This window comes from Numida meleagris, chromosome 4 (assembly GCF_002078875.1).
Source record: "Numida meleagris isolate 19003 breed g44 Domestic line chromosome 4, NumMel1.0, whole genome shotgun sequence".
Lineage (NCBI taxonomy): Eukaryota > Metazoa > Chordata > Aves > Galliformes > Numididae > Numida > Numida meleagris.
In genome coordinates, this window is record NC_034412.1 from 28,736,674 (window position 1) to 28,752,539 (window position 15,866).

Consider the following 15,866-nt stretch of genomic DNA (forward strand, 5'->3'; position numbering starts at 1 on the left):
TGTTCAGATTGCAATAATGTTTTCTGTAACGGCGTGGGTGGATGGAGACGGTGTTACGCCATTAATGTGTGGCATAAACAGTGCCTCTTCAGTACTGTCGGCATGGTTAATACTTAAACTACAGTTATTAAAATCAACGTGTGATTTAAAAGCCCTATTTATTTCTTAATGTATCATAGTATACTGATGCAACCAACTAACTTTGCTACCAAAATGTCAGTCTTCGAAACCTTGACTCGGCCAATATTCTGTACGTGATGGATTTAGATTTCCTTGGAAGCTGTTTGAGGATGCTGAAAATGACTTCCTAAAAATCTGTTGTAGAGAAAGCACTTAGCAGTCAGATATGCTTGGGGAGCTAACCATAAACACTAAATTCTATAAATGAGTTCAGTAGTAACTTAGTGATTTTAAATGAGAATTCAATAGGAGAAAATTTTAGATGCATCTGTGTACACACACACGGTAACATATGAAAACAGTCACACTAAAGAACACAAAACCTACACTGCGATACCTTCAATAAAATGCTGCAAATAATACCCGTTGTTCACTTGAAACTTTGAAACTGCGTATTTTTTTTTTTTTAGAAATAAGAATTCAAATTTCAAGTTCTTAAATCAAAATAAGAGTATGATGAAATCCCAGTGAGACGGCAGCGAAAAATTGGAATGAAAAATTAGAAGGAACATCTCAACATAATTCCTTCAGAATTAAGTCTCAGTGGTAATCTAGTCTATTCTGAGAAAGACGATTAAAGCCAATCTGATACGTGCATATGTATCTCTGCCTGTTTTCTCATACAGAACTCCAGCCCCCATCCGATAAATATTCCCCATCGGAACAAACAAAATGATCAAGTTACTATCACGCTCTGAATTTCATGGGGAAATGAAGGGGTGAGTTGAGGAGGTCTGTTCTGAACACACTATTTTTATTTGGGGTTCATTTTTGTCTCTATTTTCCCTCCAAACAGGTCGGAGTTCCACATAATAGAAGTATTTTCTGGAGCCATCGTTGTCATCTGTGCATTTTTTTTTGTTTTACAAATACCACACTTTCTGAAATAGTCTAAAATTGTGTAATGTTGTCACGTTGTCCCCTGTTTTGTTGGGCTATCTAATCTAAAAAACTAAATAAAACAACTCTGCTATATCCTTCGTGGAATTGCTTATATTACTATAGAAACAGCTGTATATCATTTGACTGAACTGCTCAAAATGACTCATAGGTGAAATATAAGAATTCACATGTTGGAGAAAATTCATAGTCTTGGCTAGAGTCGATACGAGATGCAAGTACTCAAATATTAAAGGACGATACTAAATAAACAAATATCAACAGTTTAAACATACTTCATCTAACAGTACCGCTGAACTGTGTATTTTATTGAACTGCTCTTGAAGTGAGAAGGCTTAAATGCACTGCTTGTTCCATTGCAGAACTCTGGTTGATTTATCATTCCAGTAATTTGTTTTAAGTTAAAACTGCTGGATTGATGGAAACTTAATAAACTGTCTTATGCTGATAAAAAGGATATATTGGGTCTAAGTAATCAAAATTAGGATGTCTAAATTTTCTTTTAGTACTTTATAGAAGTTAAAAACAAGACTGGCTTGATAAATTGCAATGCATTTTTCCACCAGTTTCTTCAAGAGAAAACACACGCAATTTATTTTTTTAGATAGATATAGATGTAGGCCAAGAAAGCTTACACACGCACACCTATGAAGGAATTCCCATTTGCTTGTAAATTACCTCTGTCTTTCTGAATTATCAAAAGTCATCATTAACTGGCTATAAGAAGCTACAGCTAATTCAAAGGGGAATCGCCCTCAGTGACGTTTTAGCTTGTATTACTTTAATGAAGAATTACTACTGTGATTAGAAACACGGTGGAAAAAAATTGCTTAGAATCTTGCTCTGGCATTCAATGCTCATGAGAATTTTACAGGCAACAGAAGCCTTTCAAACAGCCAAAATGAGAGATGACAGCTGGCCTCCCAGCCAAAACGCACACCAAAGAGGAGTCAATGTCATTTCTCTGCGCACTACTAGGCCCTCACGCTTTATAAAATTACTTCACTAAACCTCCTGCATCGCTCTACCTCTCAACGGAGCATAAATTACTGAGCGCAGGTTTTTGCTAGTACCCTTTCATCATTCCAACTAGCCACCCCGAACTTTAAAAAATGTTTTTCTTTTATTTGTTTCACTTGGGACCCCTTAGAGTAAGATTATTAATGGCTCTCATTTGAGCCGAACTTAAAGAAAAATATCCAATTGACTTCAAAGAGTAAGGAATTGGGCCCAAAGGGCTCATATGGGATTTATTCCTGGACTTTTAGCACACCTCTACTCATTGATGATTTTAACCTACCTTGAAATTATGAATGAACTAGGACAGGGATACATTTTTAATGGCTATTCCAATTGTATAACGCAATGAAAAACTGCATCTGTATTTCGATCGGTCACTTGGACATTTCTCTGAAATCATTTCTTGGTCTATATCATGCCCTCTGTAGTCCATTCATATTTTTCATATCAGTAAAACCCATAGACAATAGCAAATATTACATGCCAATTAAAGAATACACATTCATTGTCATGCCAATGGCGACGGCTTCAAATGTTAAGATTAGGGAAACTGACAAAAATAGAAGGGCATAATTCAGGACACAGTTATTCACCCCAAATGGGAGAGTCCTACAGATTTCATTCAAAAACATACAAAACATGTTACTGTCAATTGCACACCCCGTGCAATTCATAGAATCATAGAATCTTAATCGCTCAGGTTGGAAAAGACCTTCAAGATCATCAAGTCCAACCTCAACCTAACTGTACTACCCTAACAACCCACCGCTAAATCATGTCCCTAAGCATCCAAACAGTTTTTAAACACATTCAGGGATGGTGATTCAACTACCTCCTGGGGAGCCTATTTCAGTGCTTCACAACCCTTTCTGCAAATAAGTTTTTCCTGTTATCCAGCCTAAACCTTCTCTGGTGCAACTTGAGGCCATTTCCCCTCATCCTGTCACCTGTCTCCAGTGAGAAGAGACTGACCCCACCCTCACTGCAATTGCCTTTCAGGTATTTGAAGAGAGCAATAAGGTCTCCCCTCGGCCTCCTCTTCCCCAGACTAAACGGCCCTGGTTCCTTCAGTCACTCATCATAGGGCATATTCTCCAAGCCCTTCCCCAGACTTGTTGCCCTTCTTTGGACCCGCTCCAGCACCTCAATGTCCTTTCAGTATTGAGGCGTCCAAAACTGAATGTGGTACTCCAGGTGGGGCCTCACCAGTCCCAAGTACAGGGGCAGGATTACTTCCCTAGTCCTGCTCAGCACACCATTCCCGATACAAGCCAGGATGCCACCGGCCTTCTCGGACACCCGGGCACACTGGTGCTCTCATCCACCGGGACCCCCAAGTCCTTCTCCACAGGGCTGCCCTCAAGGAGTTCTTCCCTCAGTTTGTATAAATTCCTGGGATTGCCCCGGCCCAACTGCAGCACCTTGCATTTGGCCTTGTTGAACCTCATGTTCACATAGACCCACTTCTCCAGCCTGTCCAGGTCCCTCTGAATGGCTTCCCTTCCCTGCAATGTATAAAGTGCACCGCTCAGCTCAGTGTTGTCCGCAAACTTGCCGAGGGTGCACTCGATGCCATCGTCTATGTCATTAATAAAGATGTTGAAGGGCACTGATCCCAAGACCGACCCTTGGGGGACGCCACTTGTGACCGGCTTCCACCCTGACATAGAACCGTTGATCACAGGCCTTCGGCAGTGACCTGCCAACCAGTTCTTAAACCATCGAACAGACCGTCTTTCAAATCCATACCTCTCCAATTTAGAAAGAACAATGCTTCAAGCGTAACAAGGTCAGGTACAAAACTTGGCACTGTATAACAGAACCACTATTTTGACTATAGCACAGACCAAGATTTGGCACGTCATACCTCCTTGTCATAGGCACCACAATTTATGTAGCTACAAAACAGCGGCCTTACATCCGCCTCTCACTAAAGTATGTTATTCAATGCCCATAAAGATAATCTTCAGCTTGCCCATCATATTGAGATTGCACAGAGGAAATCCATCGGCACGAACGAGAAGTGAAATGGTACTCCACTTTCTCCTTTACTGACTTCAAGTCAGCTGCCTCGATGGCCACATAATCTCAGCACTTTCAATTGGCTTTTGACCACTAATGAGCAGACTGGCATCTAAAAAGCACATCCCTTATGTATTCATTTTCACAAATATATGAACATAGGTATGGCCACACTCTTCTTCTCTCTATGTTTTTTGCCCTTGATCTTAGGATGACTCTGATTTACCAAGACCGTCTTAGCAAGAATGAAGCTGGTTATTACATGGGTCCCACGAAGAGCTGAGGTTAAACTACTTAAATATCCTGCATAGTTAAGTACTTGATAAAAATGAATATTTGAGGACTCGCTGCTCAAAATGGGGAGATGTGTTTTTTTCATCCAGTAACGCAGTTCGTCAATACCAAAAATATTTCTCATTTCATTACAGTAGAAGTTTTCTGGGTGCACTCTCATAGTGAATATCATATTTCAGCAAATATCCAAGATACGTTAAGTAGTTTAGAACAGCAGCGATCAGATTCCTCAAACCGCCCTGTTCCGGTCAGCCGTGTTCTGGGATGATACATGGCGCTCCTAATGAAAATGGTCAGCAGTTCAGTAATGCTCGGGTCGAGTTTTATTCACTACAGCTTTAAATCACCCTGTCATTTGTAGGCATGAAGGGGTTCGAGAGGAACCCGCCGGCAACTTCTTTGAGCCTTTTGGCCGGATTCTATAGCCCAGGACCTCTTTCCTTTGAGCGGACATGCCCGTTCGCAGACAGTAGGTTCTGAAAGCGAGGGGTGCTTGTCAATTATTTCCTTACGAGCCAAGCAGTTGTACGCGCAAGTAACCAATCGGTGACATCAACAAATACATTAACAAGATAGCTTTGTGAGATAAACGGTAGGCAAATGTTTTCATGAGCCATTCCCAAAACTGTTTTCATACAGGAAGGTCTTTATCATCATTTCTATTAATCTTGCTGAGCCAGAAAGCGCTTGTTTTAATTGTTTAGTACAATGGCCTATAACAGCTAACAAAGTGTACTATTTGCAACTTAGGTAACCCACCGTGAAACCATCTAGTATTTATTATACCAAATTACAGACTTTTTCATGAAAAAGTTTAGAGGAATAAGTAGTTTAAAAGTAGTCTTGGGTCATAGCTCTTTTGAAAGTTTAATGCCCACGTTTCCTCCAAGTACCTTCTCGTTCCAACCGAGGATTCGGAGGGACTCTTTTCAACTCGTCCTTGGCGTACAATTCATTGTAACTCAAAGTTCAGCTCCTCCTGTCTTCTTACCCTTGGATGATTAGATAAGTGACACGAGGCGTGTTTTCCGAGAGTCTGGCAAAGTGCTCGCTCAAGGAAATATCAAGTTCTTTCACCCCACACTACATCTTGTTCGACATTTAGAAGTTCATTGTCGCATTGATTAAAATATGCTTCTGTTCATAAAGTAATAAAAGTTCACACCAATAGTTGTAAGCTCTGTGTGATGATGCTATTTGTCTCCCTTATAATTAAATAATGATCTCCCTTCTCTTTCCATCCAACGCTGCCGATGCCTGTGAAAATGAGCAGGTAACACTGCACAATAAAAACATTTGCAGTTGTACAATTGTACAAAATAAAAATGAGGGTAGTCCTGCTTTAATGATTTTAAATTAAGAATGAAACTGCTACGTCAAGTGAATATCATCACTGGATTCTTTACATAGTACCCGTGCCCTTAACTAGAGATCACTAAAATCTCACTGAAAGTCTTCCTACTGATCTATACGACATGTGAACGTAATCCTGAGCAACGCCATCAAGAACCGTTTGTAAATCTCCACTTCAGATTTCACTGGTGGACAATTTTCTCATGCATATCATTAACCCGTTCGGTTAACCATTTGGCCATTAGTCACATCACTGCTCCCGTATTTCCACTGCCACCTTTAGTCATGACTTCTCGGGGCTTAAAGTTTTGACAGGTTTAACAAACTTTTTTTCCGTTTTTTTTTTTTTTTTTTTTTTTTTTTAGGAACATATTTGTATCTCTATTTGAACTAACAAGTTGCTTTTCATCTTTTTTTTTTTTTTTTTTTTTTTTTTTTTTAATGAGGGGTGAGGGAAAGCAGAGCGGAGATAGGAAGCACACAGTGTGGGCCTCTCAAAACCGTTAAGGCTGGGGATGTTCTTCGGAAGTGTGATTCTCTATCATTCTGTTTGTGTCAAATGCAAAGGGATCGGTTTGAATTCGGTACAACTATTTAACTTATTTATGAATCCAGCAATGATGTGAGAAGGAGAAGAGCATAACAGATGTTAATTTAATGTGTCATTAAAGGCCATCATTCGGATCTTGAGTCCACAAGTCTAACTGTCATGACCCAAGGCTAGCCCTAACAAGGCCCACCTGTGCTAATGAAGCAATGACTCCCAGGCACCATGGGGCTGCTTGGGCACAGCTGCACCTTGTTGGGGTCCCAGGGCAGAGCCAGCCCCAAAGCCTCTTAAGCTCCACTGGAGGCTCCTAGGAGCCATGAGGGAGTTCCTGGGGGGGGTCGGTCGGTCGGTCGGTCGGTCCGTCCGTCCGTCCGTCCTTCCTTCCTAAGTGGGATTTGGCGCTGATCCTTTGTCCTGTCTTAGTGTGGGTGGGGCTGAGAAGCAATGAGAGAGGCTGCTTTTCAAATGTAACTGTGAGATTCTAATGTTCTCTTTTTGTTATGTTGTTTTGTTTCAGGCTGCAGCGAGACCTCTTGCTGTAAGGATCAGACTAAGCTGCTGAGTGGTTCTGATAGTAATGGGTCTATGGAGGTGGCAAGCAGCTGGGAGTCATTAGAGGCTCTCACTCTGCTCCTTTTGGGGCCTGTGTAGGACTACTGCTGGGCTCCCCTGGCTTTTTGGAGCCAGTATAGCATTGCTGCTTAGCTTTCATTGTGTTTTCAGAGGAGGTTGACACAGGACTGCTGCTTGTTTCCCTGATTCCTAGTGTGCCCCTGCAGTGCTCTCATTCACCCTGGGTTTTTTTATCAGGAGCTTCAGTTCCTCCTGCCCCGCTTGGTTGGAGGGAGTGGGACAGGGCATGTTCCTCCATCCTTGGTGCTGCTGGGAATAAGAAGAGACACAAAGGGCTGCTAAAACAGTAGTTTTCTCCTATTGCAGGTGGAGTGCGGGCTGTGGCAGAGCCTCTTGTTAGCCCAAACCATTGAGATCGGGTAAGCAGTGAGTGTTTGGGAATCACTAGGTAAGATCTCTCTTCTTGGGGCTCACGTAAGGCCACTGCTTGGCCAGCGCTGTTTCTTTGGGATCAGCACGGTGCTACTGCTGGGCTCCTAGGTGGCTTTCTAGAAAGGTTGGTGCAAGGCTGTTGCTGAGCTGCTTGAGACCATGCATAACCCTGGGCTGGCCTCAGCCTCTGAGAAGTGTTTTGTGGGTTCTTCAGCCCCTCCTGCTTCTGGCAGTGGGAGCGAGCAGGATGGGACCATGTATTATTTCCCCCCTGTTCCTTTATGTGTAACCTCAGGAGCACCGTCTCATTCCCATCAGAAGACATGGGACAGCTTGCATGACTGGAATACTGTTGTGGATGTCTGTGTTCTTACCAGGAAAGACAGACTGGCAAGGAGGTGCGATTTCTCTTCAGTGAGAGTACTGGAATGTATTGAGCTCTGCCTAGGGATGAATGAAGAGCTAGGGGAGTGCTTGTGTGTGAGGCTGTATGGGAACTGCGGAGTCACGGTCCAAACTGCTGGTTGAGCACCTGGAGGAAAGACCTGGTCAGCCCTGGGAGCACAGGTGAAGGCAATTCACCAGAGACAGGAAGGGGTGGAGCCTGGCTCCACCCTTCTTCAGCCTCATTTAAGGGCTGACTGCTGCTAAGGAATGATCCCTTCCTGGAGATCCCTCCTTTGAAGTTTTTTCTCTGAGCCTAGATCCTTGAAGTAGGGGAATATTTCTCATCTTCTGTAACATCTTCCCATTGTGTTGGTCCTTATGCTGTTACAGAAACTTGTAGAGAGTGTAGTGGAGGGTGACCAAGATGATAAGGGGCCTGGAGCATCTCCCATCTGAGGAGTGGATGAGATATGGCTGTTTGGCCTAGAGAAGGTAAGATGGGGGTGTGGAAATTATACTACTATTATTAAGTATGTAAGTTCAGGAGTCTAGTTGATGGGGATGAGCCCATTTGGATGTGGATTGGAGGCATGCAGCAGTAGAATGGGGGCAATGTTTATGGACTTTCAAGACAAGAAGTTGTCTAGAAACAGGAGTAGGAATGATTTTACTGTGAGAGTGATGGAGTATGCTGTTTCTCTGGGGGTATTCAAGTTGCATCTGAACTCTTTCCTTGGTGACCAGCTGTAGAGAAGCTGCTGTAGCAAGGGAGCAGGACTGGGCAGTCTCTAGAGGGGTGAGGGCTGTGGTGAGGATTGACCTGAGTATGTGAGTGGCTTCATCAGTGGTGGGAGACCTCTGACCCAAGGGCTGCCCACTGTCCTGGCCTCTATTTTGAGGAGGTTCCTGGAGCTCTTCCTGCAAGTACAGGGTTGTAGTTTAAGGCTGGGACTGGGTGCTAGAGGACAAAAACCCCTTCTGTTTTGGGGTGAGTATGCTTGGGTCCTCCCCGATGCTCTCCTGGAGGAATGGAATTGATGGAGCAGGAGGTGAGAAGTGCTGCCTATAGTGGAACTCTGGAAGCTGTCCTCTGCAGGAGTTTGGGGTCCAGCCCTCCTAGAGTTGTTCTCTTTCCTCAGGTCCTGGTGCAGCTGGTGTCCCAAGAGGAAGGTCACCATCCTTGGTAAGGAGCTGTGGAGTGTTACCTCTGTGTTGAGGCAGAAGCAGTGGAGCTGACCCAAGAGGTAGGCATTGTGTGTTGTGGTGTGCATTTTATATTCTTTGGCTTTGTGTTGAGCAATGGAGCCCCTGGTTGATTTTATTTTTTTTCCCCTCCCTCAGTGGAGGTGGTTGAAGTTGTGTTTTCTGTAGCTGTAGAGATGGATTGCTATGGGGGAGCTGGCCCCTAATTGTGTGTCAAGTTGATGTGTGTGCCTTAGAGGTCTGGGTGTTGCAGGAATGTTGTGTAGAGGGACATGGTTCAGTGAGATACGTTTGTGCTAGGTTGGTGTTTTCCACCCTTGGTGATTCCCTGATTCTGTGGTATGTTGGTTTCTTTGGCTTTCATGTTGTGTGGGGGGAGCATGGTTGAATGATAGTGTTGGTGCTAGGTTGACCTTTTGATTCCTGGATGGCTTTGGGAGATGGCTGTCCTGTTTCCTTTGTGGGATTCCATTTTTTTAAATGGGGCTGTTTCCTGGGTTTTGCACTATCTCTAAAGTTTTATTTTTGGGTGGGGGTGGGGTTGGGCTTCTTTTGTTCATTTGAGCTGAGGGGGAGGCCCCTGTGAGGGGAGCCCCTCCTGGCTGTTGGGGTTCCCCCTGAGGGGGGCGTGAGAAGCAGGGGCATGCCTCCTGGTGAAGGGTTCTCTTCCCTTGATGCTGGAGTGACTCCTGTGTGGTGATGGCTGCTTTGTGGTGGTGCTCCTGAGCTGGAAGGAAGATGGGGTGGGGAGGAGTGGGTTCTGTGGGATGAGAAAGCTCAGTTCATTTCAAACCTCAAGTAAATGCTTTTTGGAATAACTCTTGGTCTGTGACTTAAGAGGTTGCTATGGGTAGTAACTTACTGCATGCCAGGGGTTTTTCCCTCTTAAAGAGTTTGGGTGAGCAGCTGGAGGTAAAGTGCCTGTGGTGTGTACTCTGCACATCTTGGGTATGCTATGGATGTCTTGCAATAGAGACAACCTAAATAGACTGAGATGGTTAGTGAGGAGGAAAGTTGCTGCTGTGACTTTGCCACCTGCTCTGGGGGGAAAAAAGTCAAGTGTTACTCTATTTTCATTTCCCATTAATGAAGCCTCCTCTTGTGAGAGGTCTATAATGAGGCCAAATGCTTGTTTTCTACATGTATTATATAATAACCATCTCTGTGTGGATAAGATTTTCATCAGAGTATTTAAGATGATGCCTCTTGTAAAATACACTGAATTAATCATAACATCTAAACATTAAAAAAGTAAAAAATTAGGTCTTGCTTTTAAGAGATGTCTTTCACTTTCTTTATCATCTTCCTGTAGCATAACTCTATAGGAGTACTTCTAGGTAAAACTCTGTTCTTATTTCAGTGTATGCCCCCAAAATTTTGGTAACAATCATGTTTGTTCCTGGGGGTGGGAAGGGGGTGATGATACATATCTTCTGTAGAAGACGTATTAGCTCATTACAGTTTTTTTGGAGAGACTGTTTCTACTGAAGGTGGAAATACTCACATTGTATGTAGGAACTAGTATGTCTAAGAGTATCTGTACTAACAACTTGAAAGGCAAGACTTTAGGTCAATAACTAAAACTTTTACAAGTTATCTACTTCAAAACTATAATGTATCAGACACACTTTACTCACTGAAAGAAATCTCCAAGTATGTTTCTGGTGTTTGTATCATTGGCTGAACTTCAGTATAGTAGCGTTTTGTGAACTTGGTGGAGCTTCCTGTGCTTGGAGGCAGATGTGCTATTTCAAGAGGGGAGTGGTGTTAACTGTCTTGCAAAAAAAACCAAACTTGTGTTTTCCTTTTTCTCAGCTTTCTGGGAATTACCTCTGGTTTCTAGCTAGTAACTTGAAATAGTGCTTCTCAGTGAAACTCTGCATCAAAACTCGGTAAGTTAGTTCCTGTGAACCTTCGTCCCAAACTGAGACTGAACTCTAACATGAATGACAAAAATGTCTTATTCTGCATTTACTTCTTTAACAAAAGAAATGGAACTGACTTTGCCTTAAGTGTTTGCATATAGCATATTGTATCTTTCTACAAGAGTTCACAATTAACTGGCTTAACTTTTAACTAGTTAATGGTTTCAGTTGTGATCAAAGCACAACAGCTAGATAATTCAGGATAGAAAGGGGAGTTAATTTAATTAGATGTGATACTACTTTCCTAAATACTTCAGGGGAGTGGCAATTAGTTATAAAGTTATTTTACTCATTAGATCAAGAAGATGTCTACAGGCAATTCAAGTGTCACTTGTGATGAGCAGATTGTACAATTCCCTCAAGAGGGACGTCTAGAATACGTATTACTGAGATTTGAGGAAAAGCTCATTTGTTTCTTGAAAATACCAACTAAATGAAAGTCTTTTTTTATACAATCACAAAGCATCCTGGGTTGGAAGGGACCTGCAAATCCTACCTCCACACAAGATTGCCCAAAACTCAAATGCTATGTCCAAGAATGTTGTCGAAATGCTTCTTGAACTCTGTCAGCCTGGGTCTGTGACTGCCCTGGGGAGCTGGTTCTGGTGCCTGACTGTCTTGTGGTGAAGAAACTCTTCATCTCTGACCTAACCCTCCCCTTACTCACCTCGGTGCTGTTCCCTTGGGTCCTGTTGCTGCAACCAGAGAACTGATGGAGCTAGGCCCTGCCCCTCCCCCTCCTTCCTGAGGAGCTCTAGACTGCTGTGGAGCCTCCTGTTAGCCTCCTCTGCTCTGGGCCAAATGAAGTGTGGGAACCTCAATGGCTTCTTTTGAATCTTGCCCCCTCAAATTCTCACCATCTTTATATTATATAATCATTAAGGTGGGAAAAGACCACTCAGCTCATCTAGTCCCATCACCACCGTGCCACTGAACTGTGTAACTCTGTGTGATACCTATGGCTTGAATGCCTGCAGGCATGCTGACTCCCCAGGCAGCCTGTTATATTACCTCACCCCTCCTTCTGAACCTCCATCTGAACCTCCTCTGATGTAATTTAAGGCTGTTCTCTCTCATCCTATCACAAGCTACCTGGGAAAAGAAGCAGACCTCCAATTCTCCACAGCCTCCTTTCAGGTAGTGGTAGAGAGTGAGCTGTATCCCTTCTTTGGACACTTACTGAGAGTTTTATTTCCTTTTTTATACTGCAGTGCTCCAAACTGCACATGGTGCTCAAAGTGAGGGGGACAATCCCTTCCCTTGTTCAGCTGCTAGGACTGGGCCTGATGCACCCCAGGGTATGGTAGGCCCTCTCAGCTACTGGGGTGTGCTGCTGACTTGAATTCAACTTGCTGTCAACCACAGCCCCCTGATTCCTTTTCCCAGGGCCACTCTCTGGCCTCTTGCCCCTGGTCTGTGTGTACAGCCAGGGTTGGCCCATCCCAGGTGCAGAATCTGGTGCTCACTCTCATCAAAATTCACATGATTAGTGACTGTATGGCCTACTAATGCACTGAGATCTCTCTGCATAGCCTTTCTACCCCTGAGGAGTCAACAGCTCCTCCTAATTTAATGTCATCAGCAAACAATTTACACACATTCAAGTCTGACATATCCAGATAATTTATAGAAAAACCTCAAGAGAACTGGCCCTCAGATGAAGCCCTGAGGAATCTGACTAGCAACTGTCTGCCTGCCTCTTGCAATCTCACTTATTCTAATGCTCTCAGCCTCTTTTCTATGGGGTTGAATAATTGTTTAGTGATTGGTTTGTTTTAACATGTCTATTGCGATGGGCTGCTTTCAGACACAGGATTTAGTTTTTGGATCCACTTGCCTGATGAGGATTTTCCTTATCACCTCAAATGGATAATACATACTTTGAGCTAGACTGCCAGCAAAGACACTTAGTTGTTGTACTCCCGGCATTCTCTTAAGCAGCTGGATATCACTTAGTGGCGATAACCTCCTTAGGAGAGTTAAAAAGCAGAAGAAATAACAGTTATTGAACCAGAATGTATTGGCAGTTGAAGTTTGTTAATGATCACATCCCTCTCATTACGTTCCTTTATTAGATCTGTCTTTAATCAGTAATAAACTTAGAGCTAAAGAGTAAAGGTTTTTTCCTGCCCCCAGTTGGATGTTTTTAACTGCTGCAATCCACGTCATTTTACTATTCACATTTCCTGCATAGAAAAATTATTACTAGGTATTCTACTATTAATAGCCAGAATGGCCAAGCAAGAAGTATAGCTTGCAGCTGTAAAGCCTAAAACCACCCAAAACCACCCTTCCTTCCATTAGTAACGTATTTCCTGGGCACACACATTCAGAAGAGAGCTTCCAATGTATCTTCCCTTATAAACACAAGTATAAACTCCCTTCACTGTCTCTTTAGCCAGAGGCCCAGGCTGTACAAGTAAGTGTATTCCTCCCTCAGTGAATATAAGAAAGGATTTCCTTTCAATTTTATGATAAATCAAAAATAGAAGCCCTAATCCTTAACTCACTTGGGCTTGGCAACAGTAAACAGGACGTGACCATGAGTAGTTTCAAAAATCTGACATTTGTTCCTTCTTTGTTCTCAGTGAGCACCGATCCCTAATCACATGGTGCGTGAGGAAGCTCTAATATTCCCCGATCTCTATACTCCTGTGTGGTAATTACAGATGTACTAATCTCACTTCCATATCAGCTCAGGTTACCGAGCCAAGAAGAGAAATCCCTCCTGCAAACCTACACAATGAACATCAAACTACAGGGATTTTTTTCATTTAAAAAGAAATAAAAGTAAGAATAAGTGATACAAGGCCCATAGGAGGTCTTTTAAATTTCTTCACCTGATTTAGTGGTGTCAGCTCTTCCTAGGTACTGAAGTACTCAACAAAAACTGGTGGTAGAAGTAGGGAAAGTAAGGAAAGAAAAAGGTTTCAGATATGGTCTTGCCAATCTTATAGCTTACAGTGTAAGCTTTTTATTTAGACATGCTGGCCTTGGACGAGTCATGCGGAACTGCTTCCCAGAGAGAAGCAGAATCACTAATCCTTCTAAATGCTCTTCCCCAGAGACAAGATCCCCCAAACTTCACTAGACTAGCAAAAGTGAGTGAGAAGGGTCAAACAAATTCAAAGGAAGATAAAAGGAGTTTGCCCATTGCCTCTGCTGGGGAAGATGGCTGTGGAGACAGGCTGACAGGCTTTTTTTTTTTTTTTAATGACTGTTGTAATGCTATAATGGGATGGAAAATAATATGATAACAGCAGGGTGGCAAGAAGTCTTCGGCTACAGCAAATGAGAACTAGCCCAAATGCGGCAGACGCAGAAAGAAAAAGAGCTGCTTACCTTCTGAAGGCCTTGGGGGTACACAGGGATCTCCAACAAGAGATGGCCTCACCTCTGCTGCTGACCCTTAAATGAGGTCTGGGAAGGGGTGGATCCTGGCTCTGCCCCTTCCAGTCACTCAGCTGCATTGCCTGCACCTGAGCTCCCTTGGGTTGGCCCTGTCTTCCCACCAGGTTCTCAAGGACCGTTTCAGGCCATGACTTAGCATTTCTGCTACAACAATTGAACAGAAAACAACATTCATAGCCATTTCCTGACGTGCTGAACCCTCTTCTCAATGATTTATGGTGAGATAAGAGATCGAATCTGAGGTTTTATTTAGAAAGGCCACAGGAAGAATTTGCTCAATTCTGAGACAGGGCAATTACCTACCTCTTAAGAGAAATTCAACTGCTGTGTCCTTAAGAACTAACTAGTTTCCAACAAATCTGATTTCCAGATGTGAGTTTGCAATGGCAATTTTTTCCCCCCTCTGTAATGACAGAAAGACCAACACAATGAAAAGTCGTTACAATGGAGATGTAATGACAGAAAGACCAGTGTGCTGGAAAGGTGTTACAAAGGAAAGAAAAATAATTGCTCATCTGTCTCTGAGGATCTAGGTTGGCAGAGGAAACTCTGCATAGGAGGGATCTCCAGAAAGAGACACTTAAATGAAGGGTAAGGGAGGTGGAGCCAGGCTCCACCCTCTCTGGTCACACAGGTGAATTGCCTTCACCTGTACTCCCAGGACTGACCTGGTCTTTTCCCCAGGTGCTCAATACATGGTTCCCACCCTCCCAGAGTATTGAACTTATTTTCCTTAAAAAATATCTAGAAAAAATCCTTTTTTCTGTGGCCAAAATTGTTAATACCACAATATGTGCTCCACTTGGAGAATTCTTAGTTTTCTTTACACCACGGAAGATTCACGCTGTTTAGAAGGCCCACCTGCAGAAACAGCCAAGAATTTCAGAAATTTTCAGAAAGTAGAATTCACCTTTAAGATTTTTCAGGGATCAAAGGACTAAACTTAGTTTCCCTTTCAGATGGATTTGCTTAGAGGTGGACTGACCTTCTCCTGTGAAATCATGACCAACTATGTGCTCAGATAAGTGTTTAACAACATTGTCATGCCATCATCACCCTATAAGATCTCTTTACTCATGAAGCAATTACCACCTTCTTCAGGCAGCATTTATTGCCTGATGGGAACAAAGTGAAATTTTAGCTTGTAAGACGAGAAGAATTTGAGTAGAAATGATCATTTGGAAAAAGAAAAATCAAAAAGTAACCTAAAAGAAAATATAATGTCTAGCAGCTAAGGGATTAACTGCCGTGGAGAAGGTCTGACTCCTTACTCTCCCAAGCACTTCTGTAGGATATTTGAGCTCCTATGTTTCTAGATTTGATAACCCTATATTAAAGCACTTAGGTTCTCTATGTGGTGCAAAAAGGCTGTTGGATTGCGTATTTTTATGGCCTCCTCAAACAGCTGTAATTGTGATTCTGCAAGTATATCCTACCTGGTCAGAGCTTATCATTGTATTTGCAACATCCTTTCCATGGGCCCCAGATAACTTTATGAGTGGGCAACCAGCCAAATGAGGAAATGACAGGAGCTAAAGATTAAATCTGTCAAGACAAAAAAAAGAAAAAAAAAAAGAAATGAAGCTGTTTCAGTGGTGTGCTGAAACAGATGTACT

At 42.9% G+C, this 15,866-nt stretch overlaps 1 long non-coding RNA gene across 1 annotated transcript; it reads left to right on the forward strand.

Annotated features, from left to right (window-relative positions):
- LOC110398149 lies at window positions 6,267–15,666 on the forward strand. The gene is made up of 6 exons (XR_002438211.1): window positions 6,267–6,792; window positions 7,259–7,311; window positions 8,851–8,955; window positions 10,730–10,806; window positions 13,428–13,451; window positions 13,535–15,666. It is a non-coding gene; the product is annotated as an uncharacterized LOC110398149 (long non-coding RNA).